At 42.3% G+C, this 17,306-nt stretch overlaps 1 long non-coding RNA gene across 4 annotated transcripts in view; it reads right to left on the bottom strand.

Moving 5' to 3' along the window:
• LOC148518401 (uncharacterized) overlaps positions 1-17,306 on the bottom strand; it is an 816,630-nt gene that overhangs the window by 445,163 nt on the left and 354,161 nt on the right. Inside the window, exon 6 of one of the 4 annotated variants that reach the window (XR_015878985.1) lies at positions 6,421-6,532. The exons of the other annotated variants lie outside the window; for them this stretch is intronic. This is a non-coding gene — a long non-coding RNA (uncharacterized LOC148518401). The remainder of the gene's footprint in view (positions 1-6,420; positions 6,533-17,306) is intronic. 4 annotated transcript variants of the gene reach the window in all.

Below are 17,306 nucleotides of genomic sequence, written 5' to 3'. Positions count from 1 at the left end.
GTACGCCAACATTTTTATGTTTTACACTGAGCAGAAAATCTTTTTTTGTTATGTCTGTGTATCTGGCATGATTTTTTTTTATGCCAGATACATAGACGACATATTCTTGATCTGGACATGAACAAAACACAGTTCCTTACTTTCATGGAAAAACATAATTCATCTGGTAGTCCTATAAAATTCACATTCTGTATTGATAACCATAGGGGCATATTCAATTTGGTGTGTGAATAGCAAAAATCCTGCACCTGCGAGATTTTTCTTGCAGGTGCAGGATTTTTGCTAATCAGTTAGGTGTGTGTTTTTTTCAATTTAGAGACCCGGGAGGTTTTTTTCCACGCACCTCCAGAGCAAGTGTGATTTTTCCAAATCTTTATTTTTTGGGGAAATCACTGGGACTTGCTCTGGGCCCCCGGTGCCACCCACCCTGAGGACTAATTATGCAATCGGAAGTTTCCAATTTGCTTAATTAGTCCTTAATTACTTACCTTCTGCTGCGCTGTCTTCTGCATCCAGCATCAGAAGCTGGGTCTTCGGCAGCAGGGTGAGTATGTCAGTGTGTGTGAGTGTTTGTTAGTGTTTGTAAGTGTGTGTGTGTGTGTGAGTGTTGTGTGTGTGTGGCCCCCGATGTGTGTGGCCCCCGGTGTCTGTGTGCCCCCCTTCGGAATGGGCGCTGGGAGAACTACATCTCCTAGCAGCTCTTGCCCTTCCCACCAGCCCCTGGAGCCTCCCTGCAGCCCCCGGGACTCCCAGCAGCCTCCTCTACAGTGTGAAGATAGAGGGGAGGCCACCAGGAGTCGCAGAGACCACCGGAGACCCCCAGGCAGATAAGTGAAGAAAACCCCGCAACCACTTTTTTTTAATTGGGAGCGCGCATACCCACAGTATTCCAAAATTGGGTGTGAGGGGCGTGAGGTTTTTTACCTCGTTAAACCTCACGCCCAATTGAATATGCCCCATAGTGTTAACTTCCTGGATGTTCAACGTAATCTGTGTGAGGGTAAGATTGGAACTAAACTTTATAGTAAACCCACAGATAGGAATACCATTTTGCATTGTGGAAGTTTTCACCCTAGGTTGTTAATATATGGGCTACCTTTCTCACAATTTGTAAGGGCCCGTAGAATTTGTAGTGATGAAGAGGCTGCTTGGGTGGAAATTGACTTGATGTCTACTAAATTCCATGAGAGGGGTTACCACAAAGACATCCTGGATCAAGCTAGAGATAAGGCCTTGGCTATTGCTAGAAAAGAACTTCTTAAATCCGTGGAAAGTAAAGTAAAAAACCAACAAAGAATGCCCTGGGTCAATCACTATTATATTTATAGTGATAACATTAGGAGAGCCACCAAGCAATTATGGCCCATTGTGGTGACTGACCCAGCTTTAAATCTTGATAACACCCGTATTATGTCCTGTTATACAAGGGGTCATAATATATGTAACCGAGTAATGAAAACCAATATCACTGGTTTGTGTTCTGATAGCAGTGATCGATTTCTATGTTCGAAACTGGGATGCTTCAAATGCTTAAACTGCTTAACGTGACAGGTAACAGCTTTTGTCACCCTTACAGTGGAAGGAAGTATTTCATATGCAGAGTAACATGCATGACAAAGTTTATTGTGTACCTCATTACTTGCCCCGTGGGTTAGTGTACATGGGAAAAACAGACAGGACCCTCAGGGAACACATGGCTATTTGTGGTCATTCGTGTTGCAATTAGTTCTGGCATCAGTGACCAGCCGGTAGCACACCATTTCACACACAAGGGACACAATCTGTCTACCCTCCGTTAGATGATCATTGATCATGTGCCTAAATCTCCCAGAGGGGGCAATAGATCCTTGAGACTTTTACAGTGCGCGTCGTGCTGGATCTACAGACTTGATTCCCTGGACCAAAGGGACTTAATGAGAACCTTGGGCTACATTGTTTTTTATAATGATGTGTTTATAATGATGTGTACACATTGTGTCCATGAGTACAGTGACGACATAGATCTTGCAATCCCAATAATTATTATTACATATTTAGTGTTTCTGTTTATAAGGTGATGCTATTTGTAATAGGAGCATAGTGGCTCTATGTTTGAAAGATTTGGGAGACGGATCGTCGTGAAATCGTACTGTATTGTATATGATAATTCTTTAGACACATGTGGCATTGAACCTCATGACATGATTAATCATCAGTAGATTTTGTGTATATAATTTATGGCACCAATTGTATATGATTGGGAAAACGATATGTATCTAATGGTTATGATGTCTATTATATTGGGGTAACATGAGTCTATATTATTGTGATGAGTAATATGTTTTATATTCATTACAGTAATTGTGGAATGTGGATCTTGTTTGCACCTAGATAACATGTGATCATGAGATGTTTTTTATTCAGTTTTGATATTTAGAACTTTGTTTAAACTGCCTTTCACTTATGTGTCCTTTGTAGTTATGTATGTCCAGGGCTGGCCGTTGTCATGGTGATGGGGACGTCATTTGATGGCGCCTCCTTCGTCCTGAGTCGGTTGATGCCTTGTTGCAGTGGCTGTGGATGTGATGGATGACGTCATCGGAGTGTGAACTGATCCCTGATGTCGGACAGCGCGGACTTCACGTGGGGGGGTGCCCGTACAAGTAAGTGTTCTTTGTTTGTATGTCTTTTGACCTTGAAGATGGGGTAATAAAGGGCTCCGAAACATTGGTGATTTACACCTGTATTTTGGCTCCTTTATATACCTGAGTGCCACCGATCCGGAAACATATTGTGGACTACAAGCTGTTAGTTCTAACAGAGAGCACCAGGGGCATTGTTGGCTATTCACTCGGATTGCCACCCATGTGGACTTTTAATATATATATATATATATATATACTGGAATTTAGGGGGAATTCGGTTTGTCAGGGTCGGGTTCATAGGGACTCAGAAACCCCCCCTGCGTGCACTAATGATGACTGTGCTTTCAATTGTTTTATAATGAACAAAAGTGTATACAAGTGTTAAATTGGATTTGTAGCACTGTTATGTAACCGAGATTTAAATGTTTAAAGAGCTTAAAAGACTAGAAATTGTGAGTAGTGACACAGTCAGTAAAAATGGCCCAATCTAGTATATATATATATATATATATATATATATATATATATTAGTCCAAAGTTATCCAGTTACAATGACATTGTCATACGCCCGGCCGATAAAGGTGGGGGTGTAGTTGTATGGGGTATAGAGGATTATAAGGGAGAGGCTTATCGCCAATTGGAAGACCATGATGTGTACAAACGTTTGGATAGTGATCCAACCAATGCCTTCCATAAGGAATTGGAGGATCTTCTGATTAATGCAGTGTCCAGTAATATAATAACTAACAAAACGGCGACCTCATTGCTTCATGAGGCACCTAGAGTTCCGATTTTCTATCTGCTCCCTAAACTGCACAAATATAGTGTACAGCCCCCTGGTAGGCCAATGATATCGGCCAGGGATTCGTTGTACTATGACATCTCAAAATATTTGGATTTATATCTTCAGCTGGTAATTCAGAGTGAGACTACTTTTTTGAAGGATACTACTATGTTCCTGAATAACTTGAAGGATTTGGCATACTTACCTCCTGATTTGTTTATGGTCACTATTGACGTAATTAGCCTCTATACCAACATCCCCCATAATAGAGGTATTGAGGCAATGAAATGGCTTATTACTAATAACAGTAATTATTGTGGCCCTGATATAGATTTTTTTTCTGGATCTACTCCGTTTGGTACTGACAAGGAATTTCTTCATTTTTAATGGAGATTTCTTTATCCAGCTTCAAGGGTGTGCGATGGGGTCCTGTGTGGCCCCCGCATACGCGAATGCTTTCATGTTTGTCTCTGGAAAGAGATCTGTTTTTCCAAGAATCTGTAAATGCAGAAAAAATCATCTTTTACAAGCGATATATAGATGATGTGTTCCTCCTATGGATGGGCTCAGAAATTGAAGTTAGAGAGATGATGTCCCAATTTAATCAAAAGGATCCCAACATTAAGTTTACGTACGAGATCAGTAATAAGTACGTCCATTTTTTGGATGTAGCGGTGACACAGAAGGAAGGAAAAATCTGCACGTCAATCTATAATAAACCCACTGATTGTAATACATTGTTGGCTGCATCTAGTCATCACCCAGCTGCCCTAAATAGAGGCTTACCATTCTCCCAGTTTGTGAGGGTGAGACGTATTTGTGATGATAGAGAGGAGGAGGAAAAGAAGATGGACCTCATGTACAATCGTTTTTTGCAAAGGGGGTATTCTACTTTGGCGCTCACAGCAGCCAGAGTAAAAGCTATGAATATACCTAGATCCAAGCTGCTGCAGAAATCAGTTGCACAGTCTAATAAGAACTCGATGTTGTTTATTAACCAATTCTCTACTGCTAGTACAGAAAGCCAAGAGACACTGGCCTCTGATTAATCAGGAGGAAGATTTGCCCCTGCTTAACAATGCGTCGTTGGTTCCATGTTCTAAGAGAGCCAAGAATATTAAAGATTGGGTCGTTAGGACCGATATTACTGGTTGGGATTCTAAGATGTAGAAACAAGCTAATTTTTTAACTAAAAAAAACAGGTAATTATCGGTGCCTTAACTGTACCGCCTGCAGCTTTCTGGAGACCGGGGATTCATTTTCTCATCCTATGACAGGGAAGAAAATTCGGATACATCATGTCCTTACCTGCACAAGCAGATTTGTGGTGTACTTTATTCGGTGCCCCTGCGGACTTCTTTATATTGGAAAGACTACACGTCAATTTAAAGAGAATGGCATTGCACAGGAGTGCAATTCGCTTTGCTATTGCAGGTAGGGCATCCGATCAACCTGTTGCTAAGCATTTCAGGGATGCCAAGCATAACCTAAGCTCACTGAGATATAAAATTATAGATCAAATCCCTGAGCACCATCGAGGGGGGAATAGATCTAAATTATTGTTGCAAAGGGAAGCTCGTTGGATCTATAGACTAGAGACATTGAGCCCTAAAGGATTAAATGAACTATGCTTGCTCAATTTTTTATTTAAAATCGAAACCCTTGATTATGGTTATGCTTAATATCTTGCTCTTAATGTTTGTCGTTGAGATGTATTTTTCTGTTTTCTAATGCTGACTCTAGATATTGCCTCAATTAATGGTTATTTCAATTAATTACTAGTGACAGGTTTATTACCGTGTGCCTTTTTTGTGTAATGCTGTTTTGTATTATTATTGGAGACATAACTAAGGTATGTCTGCACGCTTGAGAAATATTAATTGGCTTGCTCGCTATGTTGCTGAACTTTATGCGCGAGCCTCTGTTTGTAATTTCTTTATTGTTGATTTCTGTCACTTAGCAACATGGCCTCCCACTGATGACGTCGGCCCCGCTGTGACTGGTTCCCGAACGGCGTTGACAGGCGTCAGTGTGCGAGGTCCTTTCAGCACTTCACATTTGGGTGTCTGGTGGAGGGTATATAAGTAAGTGCTTGTACGTTTTGTATGTTATGTCCTGATGAAAATTCTGCGTTTGGAATTGAAACGTTGACAAAAGACTTGCGGAGGTTCCGTGTCATTCCTTGTTAACTATGTGAGTGCCGCCTGCCATCTCTATCATTATTTATATATATATATATATATAGATAGATATAGATATATATATACACACACTGTATATATATATATATATATATATATACTGTATATATATATATATATAGCTTCAGCAAAGTAAATGATATATTGGCCAAGGTTAAACGTTTTATGGGTAACAACCCAATCATCAGGACCGCATACACAATCATACACGGTCGTATGTTGTCCTGATGATGGGGTTGTTACCCTGAAAACGTTTGACTTTGACCAATATATCATTTTGCATTTATGCCGTCTCTGAATGCCATCACTTTGCTGAAGCTATGGAAATTATTTAATGTGCACCTGAGTTGTTTAAGATTGGAGTGCCGAGGACTATTTTATATATATATTTCTCACGTGGTCTGGCACTCACTCACAACAGTCACAGCTTGCTAGGGTGCTCCTTCTAATAGAAATAATATACACGCAGATATGAATGGCACTCCTGGATCATAAAAAAATCACAGACTCCGCTGGTGAAGTTAGTCAACGTTCCAGCGTCGGAGTGCTTTTATCAAGACATGTCTTAATAACAGTGCTCCGACGCTGAAACGTTGACTAACTTCACCAGCGGAGTCTGTGATTTTTCTGAACATACGAGTCCAGGAGTGTCATTCATGTGTGCGTGTGTGTATGTATATCTTCCACAGATAGTCGATAATCGGGGTGCTCCCCACTGGCACCACTCCGGGTCCAGATATATACAGGTAAGTCAAAGACAAAGGGGCACACACCAGAGTAAAGATAGGGTCACAGGTAATTTATTGCTTACATCTCCAGTCAGTCGACGTTTCGGTCAAAGAAGACCTTTCTCAAGGCATACAACTATAGCAGCAGAGCATCCACAAAGGCAAATTTGTCAGAGGAATAGCAAACCGGGCCACCTGCAGGGGAGAAGGGAAAAAAATGGTACACTAGTGCAAGTGGAGGAGGGGGCGGCACACAGGAGGTGTTTTGGAGGTGCAGAGTGAAAGATGGCTGCGGGGGTGGGCTGCAGGTGTGTGGGGCAGCAGCGGGGTGGGGAGCAGTGACAGCAGTGGGGCAGTGCACAGGGGCATCACCGGGTGACAGAGGGCTCACCGGTGCTGGGCTTGCATCTGAGAAAATAAAATCAATAAGACACAGGTGCAGGGACGTATCAGTGAGGTCCATCTATACACCTATGTTAAAAAATGAATATATGTAAAATAAAAAAGCACATGGCCTCCACTCCCCAAAGCACAACCAGCCCCGAGCTTTTCACTCCTGGTTGTGAAAATATGGGGGACAAAAAGCATAGGGGTCCCCTGTATTTAGCACAACCAGCACTGGACTCAGCCGAGCCGGTCCTGGTTTTGGAAATACAGAGGATAAAAAGCATAGGGGTCCCCCGTATTTTCCATAACCAGCACCAAGCTCTTTCTAGCCGAGGGATAATGCCACAGCCAGGGGAACCCTTTTACCTGGTCCCCCAGCCAAAGAATTAACCCTGACCGCTAGTCAGCTCAGGCCGAGGATCCCTGGAGAGCTGGGAACCCCCCAATAAAGGGGTCCCCTTTTCCAGGGAATCCCAGTCCTGGGCTCATAGCTCGGGGCTATTCCTGGCACCCCTGGAGCAGTGGGAGCCGGGTTGATTGTGTGAATTGACTCCACCCTTCCCCTAAAGCACATCAAGCCCCTCTATTTTCACTGCCGTTCCTGGTTGTGAAAATACAGGGGACAAAAAGCGTAGGGGTCCCCCGTATTTAGCACAACCAGCACCGGGCTTTTCAGAGCCAGTCCTGGTTGTCAAAATACAGGGGACAAAATACTTAGGGGTCCCCTGTATTTACAGGACCAACACTTGGCTCAGCCAAGTTGGTCCTGGTTTTGAAAATACAGAGGGAAATATTTAAGAGGGTTCCCCTGTATTTACCAAAATCGCACGGTTTGGGAAAACAGAGCAATGTTGATGGGGGGGGGTACAGAGTGGCATGGATGTGCTAATGGCACAGCCAGGAGAGCCCTTTCACTGGGACCCCCAGCCAAAACATTACCCCTGGCCACTAGTCAGCCCAGCCTGGGCATCCCTGGGGAGCTGGGAACACTTCAATAAAGGGGTCTCTTGCTCAAGAACACCCCAGGTCTAGACTGATAGCCCGGGCTATCCCCGGCACCCCTGGGCGGTGGGTTCCGGGTTTACTGTGTAAGTGTGGTGTTATATATTTTTCTTTGCAGGTGAACCACAGGTTCCAGCAAGTAGCTGTATCTGCATGCAAAATGCTACATTACGGTGTCACAGTCATCAAAAGAAAATAAGTATCACAGCGAATAGTGGAAAACATGAAATCGGGTATTGCAGGCAGCAATGTTAGTATCAATACTTGCAAAATTTCCCAAAATATATTGTTACTAATATTATATAGAAATATCTTGCAACATGCATTTAGGCACAGTTACGCCCATAGGTGGAGTTAGACATGCCCTTTGGGTGGAGCATGACATGCCCTCTTCAACAGCGAGCGGCGCATTCTACTACCAACTATTATTTCCCTGAAACTTGTTTTCAAAAGTAGGCAAGTAAGGTTCAACTCTAAATGAGATCTTATATATATCTGTTAGACACTGATAAATTGTTAAATATGCAGATATTCAGTGCAAAAGTCATTACTTCCTGTTATCTGAGTTTATTAGCGGGACGCTGCACCGGGTGACACAATCCGAGGGGACGATACCAAAATAGCAGAGCTGCTTTGCTATGTTGGTGTCAACTGGTCGGATGGTGTCACCGAGCGGCGGGCAGCGGTGATGGATGACGTGCGCATCTATGGCAAACTGTATTTTAAAACCTGGTGTGAAACATTTGCCTATGTGGAATGCTTAGATAGATGAATGGTAACAGGCCAGATGTGTGGCTAACTTATCTTATTCAATAATAATAATAAAAAATCATGACATAATTATCATTAGTGATAATTATGTTTTAAACTCACAGTGAGTTTGAAAAATGTTTAAGCTTTACGGAAAAGCGATAGTTTTATCCACAAGGATTTCCTCACTGCTGCATGTCTCTCCCCTCTCTATTCCTTGCTGTTTATCACCCCCTCTCCACGCGTCCTCCGGTGTCCGATCTGGCCACCGCGTGTGCTCGATCCACGCCAAAGCGGGTGTCCGATCTGGCCCCACGTTCCCCCCTGTGGGTGTCCGATCCGGCACCCCTCCCCCCGCGGGTGTCCGATCCGGCCCCCCTTCCCTTGCGGGTGACCGATCCCACTTCTCTCCCCCCCACGGGTTTTCGATTCCCGCCCCACGGGTGTCCAATTCCCCCACCCATCGCATCCTCTCCACCGGCTCACAGCAGACACAGCATGGAGGGATTCTAACCACTTAACTAATGATTATTTCTATTTTTTTTTAATGAGGGAATTAGGTGAGGAACATCCATTTTAACTTATCCAAAATTATCTAATAAAAAAAAAATGTAAAATTTGTTTAAAAATAAAAAGGTTTTTCAAACACTGGAATCACTATCGGGACATCGGAAACATCGCAACGTTCAATTTGAGACCGGTTTCAGGCACCAGGTACACTAGGGGGAGGTTAATTTACTTTTCCCCAGCGGCTGCTATTCTTTGCAGCCACTGGGTTGGGTGTCCCGCTTTGCTGACCGATCAGCAGTGATCGGTCAGCACAGCAGACACAGGCAAGCAGAGGGACCGGAAGGCCCCTCTGAGAGCCACTGCTGCGGGAAGTATCTCTTCCTGTGGCCGCCCTCATGTTTATCTGTTGGGTCGAAATTTTGTGACCAGAGCAGATAAAGAACTGTCTGGTGTGGTCATAAAATTGCGACCATGCCAGACAAGTGGTTAATAGATCCCTCTGCTGTGGCTGGCTTGTAAATCTTCACAGGCTGCCATCTAAACAGCAGCCTGTGAAGGTTATCCGGTGCTGAACGTCATCTGAAAGTGGCATTCAGTAACACCTTCAAGTTTTAGAACAAAAAGCTTTTTCGGAACTTGATGAATGGCCCCGACACTTAATTTTTACAAAAGTATATGAAAAATGTTTTCACCTGCTTTTGTAAAAAATAAGTGATGATGAACAGGCCCCTAAGACTGATGGCAGCTATTCCTTTTCAGATTTCAGAGGCCTCGCTTGGTAGATTACAATCTTATTATAAATACTCTTGGCAGTCTTGGTCACTTTGATACTTGGGAATACATCTTGCGGGGGATAAAGATATCATTGAGTGTAACTATGGTCCTTTACTTACAGCATTGCAAAGCTAACTAAAGATTGGATGTTTTACGAATAGTCCTGGTTGGGTCGAGTAACTGCTGTCAAAATGGTCCTGCTCCCAAAAATCTTATATCTTTTTCGTACTTTCCCTTGTCTCCTTCCCAAACCGTTAAAGACTGCTAGAGGTACGCTCTCTCTCCCTAAAGATGAGGGAGGGGTGGCATTCCCCGACCGGGAGAAATATAAAGTTGCCTGTTTAGTTAATCAAGCCAGGAATTGGTTTGCAGTAGATTCACATAAACCTTGGGTAAGCATAGAAAGTGAGGTTGCAGGTCCTGTTGCCCTTATGGCTCTTTTATGGTTTCCCAAGTCTGATTTTTCTAAGGCAATTCTGTGTACCTTGTTTGCCTGGCATAAAATGTTGTCCCGAGGACTTCCGGTTCCGGCTTCATGGAGTGAGGACGCAGCAACCTCAGCTCCGCTTACACACTGCCGGGACGAACTATTTCAAAGCTTTTACAGCCTCCAAATCACCCCCACTCACTCGGGAAGCACCTTGCGGCTAACCATGGACCGCTATGTGGACTGCTACGCGACCTCCGCCACACAACAAGGAGCTCTGCCAGCACGGCAGGAGAAAACGTGCGGCAATATGGCGCCGGAAGCTGGAGCAGACAGCGTGTCCCCAGCACCCAAGAAGTCTGTGACATAAAAAGATACTGTCACTCTGCAGGTATGCCGACCACCTGATTCCCCAGTCACATATGGAGAGATAGTAGAGGCCATTAAATCTACCATGACCCCCCTCCTGACACAAGCGATTGCAGACAGGTCCAATAGCTCTCTCACAGAGTTACACATGCTGAAAATCAAGCACTACATGATATTGATGGGCTGAAGCGCTCTGTCAAGGAGCTTAAACATGATGGCTATCAGATTTGGAACAAGTTAGATGATATAGAAAATCGATCTAGAATAAATAACATCAGATTAGTGGGTCTTCCTGAATCGATCAAAGGCCCAGCTTTAGCGCAGTTTGTGCGCAACACTCTGCCCTCCATACTAGAGATTGAACAGGAATGTCAAGATTTAGTAATCGAAAGGGTCCACAGAGTTGGTCCCTCCCCAGACTCCTAACAAGCCGCACCCAAGAGTCACCTTTTTCAGATGCCTAAATTATTTACACAAAATGGCTTTCTGGTCAGCTTCCCGCCGAGTGAAAAATATGATATGGGAGGATCATAAATTATTTATATTTTAAGATTATTCAGTGGAACTGACAAGGGCTCATAAAGCCTTCTCACGTATATGCTCCCCACTCGTTGCAGAGAGCCGCATGTTTGGTTTGTTATACCTAGCCCGACTACGCATGATTCTTCCCATAAAGATTTCACCTCTTCTGCAGATGTCACAGCATATCTACAGGAACTATCTCAGGCAACCTCAGCTGACATAAGTGACCACCCTACAGGTTGAGATTTACCTTCCCTTTTGGAGGGCCGGCTATGACGGAGACAACGGGACTGCACCCTTTATGCATACTCCTTTACTGGGTCACCCACTCTCGGCTGATATATTACGTTAGTTATTCCTTGGATCTACCTAGAAATTATGCTCTGTTGTTCTAATTTCTAAATGCTTATTTTTTAATTTGCCCACATCAGGAACAGGATTAACATTTATTGCTGGGATTATTGTTTTATTTTTTGATAATCATTATACTAGGGGATGTGTTCATTTTTTATTGTATTTTGTTAATATGTCCTGCCGAGTGAGTAAGACGAGAGCACCCTATTATTCTCACTCTGGCTGGTAGTAAGTTTGTATAATTCTAATCAATTAACTTGTGCTACCCTATTGCCAATTGTATTTTCCTGGAATCACAGTATTTTGTTGCAATTTTTCTTTTGGTTATATCTTATATCGATGTATACTGTGTCTAATGCCATTTTCCACTTTTGGATTATCTGTCTTCCCCTCCCTCTTCTCTTCCTTTCTGTCCCCCTCTTTCCTTCCCATTCTCTCATCACATTGTCTTCATAATGAATACTATGCCTGGCCTGTATCATTTTTATGCTTTAAGCTGAGTTATGTCTTCTCTTAGCATAGGATCCTGGAACGTTGGAGGTATCCACTCCCCTACTAAAAGGAGAAAAATCCTTCTCTACCTTAACAAACAGAATATTGACCTTGTACTACTCCAGGTAACACACTTGCTCTCAGATGAGATTGTGAAGCTTAATATACTGAATTGGCGGGTTCTCGACTTTAGTACATTTAATTCTATATCTAGGGGAGTGGCTATCTTAAGCAAAAGTCACATTCCACCAGAAGTCCTATCTACACTCTCTTATCCTGAAGGTAGATATGTCATAGTCCAGTGGTTCCCAAACTGTGCGCCGTAGCACCCTGGGGTGCCTCGGGACAATTGCAGGGGTGCCTCAGATTTGTGGTCCAGCACCAAATCAAATTATTTATGGCCAATGTAATGTACATATGTAGACAAACAGAAGCACAAACCTGTCCACCACCACATACCTGAACCTAAGGATGACCGACCAGCACAATATACATCACTTTATTATTTTTTTTCTGAATTTCTCAATAATAAACTTTTGGCTTAGGGGTGCCGTGAAAACAATGCTGATACTCCAGTGCACCATGCTTCAAAAAAGTTTGGGAACCTCTGTCATAGTCACAATAAAGATCAAAGGACACATTTATGTATTCTGCATTATTTATGCCCAAATGCATATTCCAAAAATGTTTTAAAAAAACTCCTAGCACTTCTTACACCCCTACTTTCAACCCCCCTAATATTGGGAGGTGATTTTAACCTGATTTCCGCTGGTTTGTTAGATAAATCACAGCCGTACAAAATCCCTCCCTCTTTTCCGAGTTTGGGAATCCCTATCGGCTGCACATCAAACCCTCTCAAGAATAGATTACATATTAGTCCCTCAATCTCTATTCCCTAACATACAGGACTCTAAGATTGAAACAATTTCGATCTCTGATCATGCTCTGATCTCAATTGTTTTACGTGTCACGGAAGATTCCAACATACCTAGGCTTTGGAAATTCCCATCATACCTTGTTAAATCTACTAAATTCAGAATTAGATTAGAATCTGCATGGGAAGAATATAGTCTCAATAATCTCTCTCACTTATTCTATTTTGGATAACAGCTAAGTCTGTACTCTGGGCCTGATTCAGAGCCGCTCGCTCTGACAGAGCGCTCGCTCTGAATCAGGGCCAGGTTTTTTTTTTTAGAACGACCTCCTGGCCGCTCGCAGCGAGCGGCAATGATGACCATGATGATGATCGCGATGGTCAACACCATCGCGACCATCGGGCTTGCGACGGGACCCTTGTGGTAGGGTCTTGTGGCCGCAAGCCCAAGAGAGTTTTCGGCTCTAACAGAGCCGAAAGCTCTCCACTGACATCACTTGTGATGTCAGTGGGGCCACCCCCAAATGACAGGCGTTCTCATGGGAACGCGTCCGTTTGGGCAGCCACCCCCCGGCCCGCCCACCAAAGGGGAGGAGCTGTCACTCAACATCGACAGCTCGCCCCCTTTGGTGCGAGACACGGAGCGACGGATTGCCCATCGCTAGCCGGGTCTCACGCATGCGCACGATGGAGCCGGCTCCATCGTGCGCATGCGCTGTGGGCCACCATCGACCCGGTTGCGAGCGCTCAGCGCTTGCGACTGGGTCTGAATCAGGCTCCCTGTACTCAGAGGAAACATTATTTCTTATGTCTCTTCGGCTAACAAAAAATATGCTACTCAATATTTGGATGCCCAGACTTCAATGACAACAGCCTTTCAGCAATACAAAACCTATCTCTAGGCTAAGACTAATTTTGATGAATTCATGTCCCAACTGGGAGACAGATATTTATTCTCTGTCAACTACCGTTTCCATAAATTTGGTAACAAGACAGGGAAACTTTTGACTAATCTACTCAATGGCTCTCGTCCTCCTATGCTTACGCAATCTTTAAAGACACCTCAGGGTACCTCTATGAAAATTACTTATCTCGGAATTCAGATTCCTGCAGACCTATCCCTTTTATAAAAGGAGAATTTTTCTCCTATCATTACTAAAATTGTCACTATGCTAGATAATTGGAAACTCCTCCCACTCTCTAATCTAGGCAGAGCTGCAGTAGTCAAAAGCTTTGTCTTCCCTAAACTATTCTATGTAATGCAAATGTTGCCCATTAGGCTTTCCAAAAAAGATATTATCCGTCTCAGACAAATTTTGACACGATTCATTTGGAAATCAAAGAAACCCACTATAGCATTTAATAAACTTATGGCTTCTAGAAGTACAGGAGGTATTGGGATTCCAGATTATTCTGCCTACACACTCTCCATTTTCTTTAGATATGTTGCTGACTGGCTGTAAAAAAAGAGAAGTTTTTACAAATAAGAGATTGGACAGAGCTCTAGTCTTCCCGTATTCGCCAGGTGCATTGTTACACTCGAAACCCTCTGACATCCCCTCCCACATCCTTCGAAATCCCCTATTCCATGATATTTATTATGCTTGGCTAGCTTTAAATCAGAATTTCAAGAGAAACCATTTAACATCCCCCCGTATCCCACTTTGGGGGAACTCTGCCTTCCCCCCGTCCCTCTCAAATGTACACTTTTGCTTTGGAAAGATAAGAGTCTATCAAATTCCTCAAAAGTTTTTGACCCTGGAGGTAGTCTACTTCAATTTTCTGAACGTAAAGAGACCTATGATCTCCCACAATTTCTACATATATCTACAGGCGCAACACTACTTGCAATCCTTACCCCCTCCTATGGATACCAATTCAGAATCAGGTTCTGATCCAATAAAAACTGTACTCACCCTATTTGAGCGCTTCACATACCGTATAAAGTATATATACTCTTTACTAATAGACATTTCCTTGAAATCTAACTGGGACAGGTTGTTGACACAGTGGCGGAGAGATATACCATCCATTTCTGGCGCATCTCAAATACTTCAACACTATGATTCGACAATGAAAATACTTAACTCATCCTATCTTCAGGAAGTACACTTCCGCTCGATATAGAGGGTGTATATCTCTCCGACACAACACACTCGTTTTAACCCTACACAAACTGGAGTATGCTACAAATGTCATTATAGCTCTGCTTCCTTTTTTCATTGTATGTGGGAATGCAGGAAAATCAGATATTTCTGGAATAAAGTCATGGCGTTCATTAATGAGATTTTTTTCTATAAGAGTGTTCCCAGACCCACTGGTATATTTATGTGCTAATTTCTATGGTTGGGATTTGGGACCTTCTCGAAACTCCTTAATACCTATTCTCACTATGTTAATAACTGTTTCAAAGAAAATTATTCTAATGCATTGGATTTCCTGTTCATCCCCTTCCCTTGCAGAAGTAAAGGGGAAAATTCTTCAAACCCTATATTTTGATAGGAAAACTGCTCAGACTGACCAAGAGAAAGGTGTTGTAGGCTTTTACAGGAAATGGGGCCATTATATAGAGAAGATGGAACACAACACTCAAACGCAAATATTCAAAGTATTTGAACAGACCGAGTGGTACCTCCATAGACAGATATTACATGACTCATAGCCTTGCTTATTTGGTTGAAATGGTTATATGACATAAAGGCCGGGACAAAAGGTGAATTAAGTATAAGAGGTTTCTTTCTCTCTCTTACCTTAACCCCCCCCCACCATTCCTCTTCTGTACGTTACTTCATTGACAATACTCTAATAATTGTATATTGTTAATAGTGGTGTGTATTGATAAGATTTTTTCTTTATATTATGAGAATAGTCTTAAATATTATTCACAGGATATGAAAGTCAATTGTTCATTCTTTTAAATGCTATTTTTATCTGACTGGAAAATTTGCAATCTCTAATTTACACTGCTTTATTTTGCTGTTATTCTAAAAAAAAAAAACTATAATAAAAAAGATTTTTAAAAAAAATGTTGTCCCACACAGATGAATTATGTTTGCCTTCTCCTGCACTGTCATTAAAGGGAATAGCAAATTGAATTCCTGATCTGAAATTAGACTCATGATCTGGGGGCGCTCTCACCTCTCTGGGTAATGTCTTTACTGAAGAAGGACTAGCCTTATTCTCCTACCTCCAAGCAAACTATGCAGTTACATCGCAAGATTTTTATAAATATTTGCAACTAAGGCACTGGCTCCAAAGTTGTTTGCATATCCCAGTCAGTAAACCGGTTTTCCCAGCATTTATTACATTTCGTCTACAATCCTCTAATCATAGGGGTCGCTTTCGGAGGATGGGTGCGAGACCGAATTTCGCAAATGTTTTAAAGTTTCCCGGTGCATTAACCATTCAGAGACGTTTTTTAAGCGGATTCATAGGGTGTATTTTACACCAGATAGACAGCACAAAATTTAGCCCTCCATCTCTAAGTACTGCTGCAGGAACTGTGGAGATGTAGGGGATATTGTCCACATATTTTGATCCTGTCCTTGTATTCAGCTGCTTTGGACTGAAGTGTTTAGAATAGGAAAGTGATTGGGGAGACTGTCCCAGTAGATCCATTAACTGCCCTGTTTCATTTCTACCCTGGTCAATTATTCAAAGGGGATAAGTATCACATGGGCCACATCTTAGTAGCCACCAAAGCGGCTATTGCCCAGCTCTGGAGGACCGCCTCTATACCATGTCTAATGGCCATAGAAAATAAAATTCAAAAGCATTTATTTTTGAAAAAGCAGACTGCAAATACTCTACTTTGGCTCTTTACCCCACATGATCTGGCTCTGGTGGAGTGAATACCTTGAGGAACAAGGGTGCTCCTCAATTCACAGTAATGTTATAGATCATGGTGTTTTAAATTAGCCTTCTCTCTGAGTTCACATGATATCAGTCCAGTGTGCAGTGTGCTCCAGTGTGCTTTTCGTTTATTTTGATGTTTTTGATCATTGTATCATTAGGTATTGTAATTTCAGACTATTACCCCATTTTTTGCTTTGTAATCCCGTCTGTCTGCTTTCCCCTTTCAATTCTGCATCCCCATTTATTATTATGATGTTATTCAATAAAAACTACTGTTCAAAAAAATAAAAAAGGAAAAGAAATTGCTGCCAAACAGTTTCCTCTAATTAGATTATCAGTCCAGGGCACTTAATAGTGATTGGCTAGGTGGAGTAGGAGATCGCTCCCGATTGGCTGCCAGGCTATTTTTATTCAATGGAGTTTTGATTTTTCTGTATTTTATTTTTTAAAATGTATGGCTTGCAAGCTTCCCATTAGGGCTACTTAGAACCAGGAGAAAAATAACATTTAAGATATTTATTTGGAGACATTTTTTTATTTACTGGGTGACAATTTTTATTTTATTGGGTAACATGTTTTATTTTACTGGAAGACATGATAACTAGTTTATTGGAGGATATGTTAATTATTTTATTGGGACATGTTAATTTTTT

The sequence above is a fragment of the Taudactylus pleione genome, unplaced genomic scaffold (genome assembly GCF_031769625.1).
Source record: "Taudactylus pleione unplaced genomic scaffold, aTauple2 ptg000201l, whole genome shotgun sequence".
NCBI lineage: Eukaryota > Metazoa > Chordata > Amphibia > Anura > Myobatrachidae > Taudactylus > Taudactylus pleione.
Note: the sequence above shows the minus strand (reverse complement) of the source record. Positions and strands in the feature narration are given on the sequence as shown.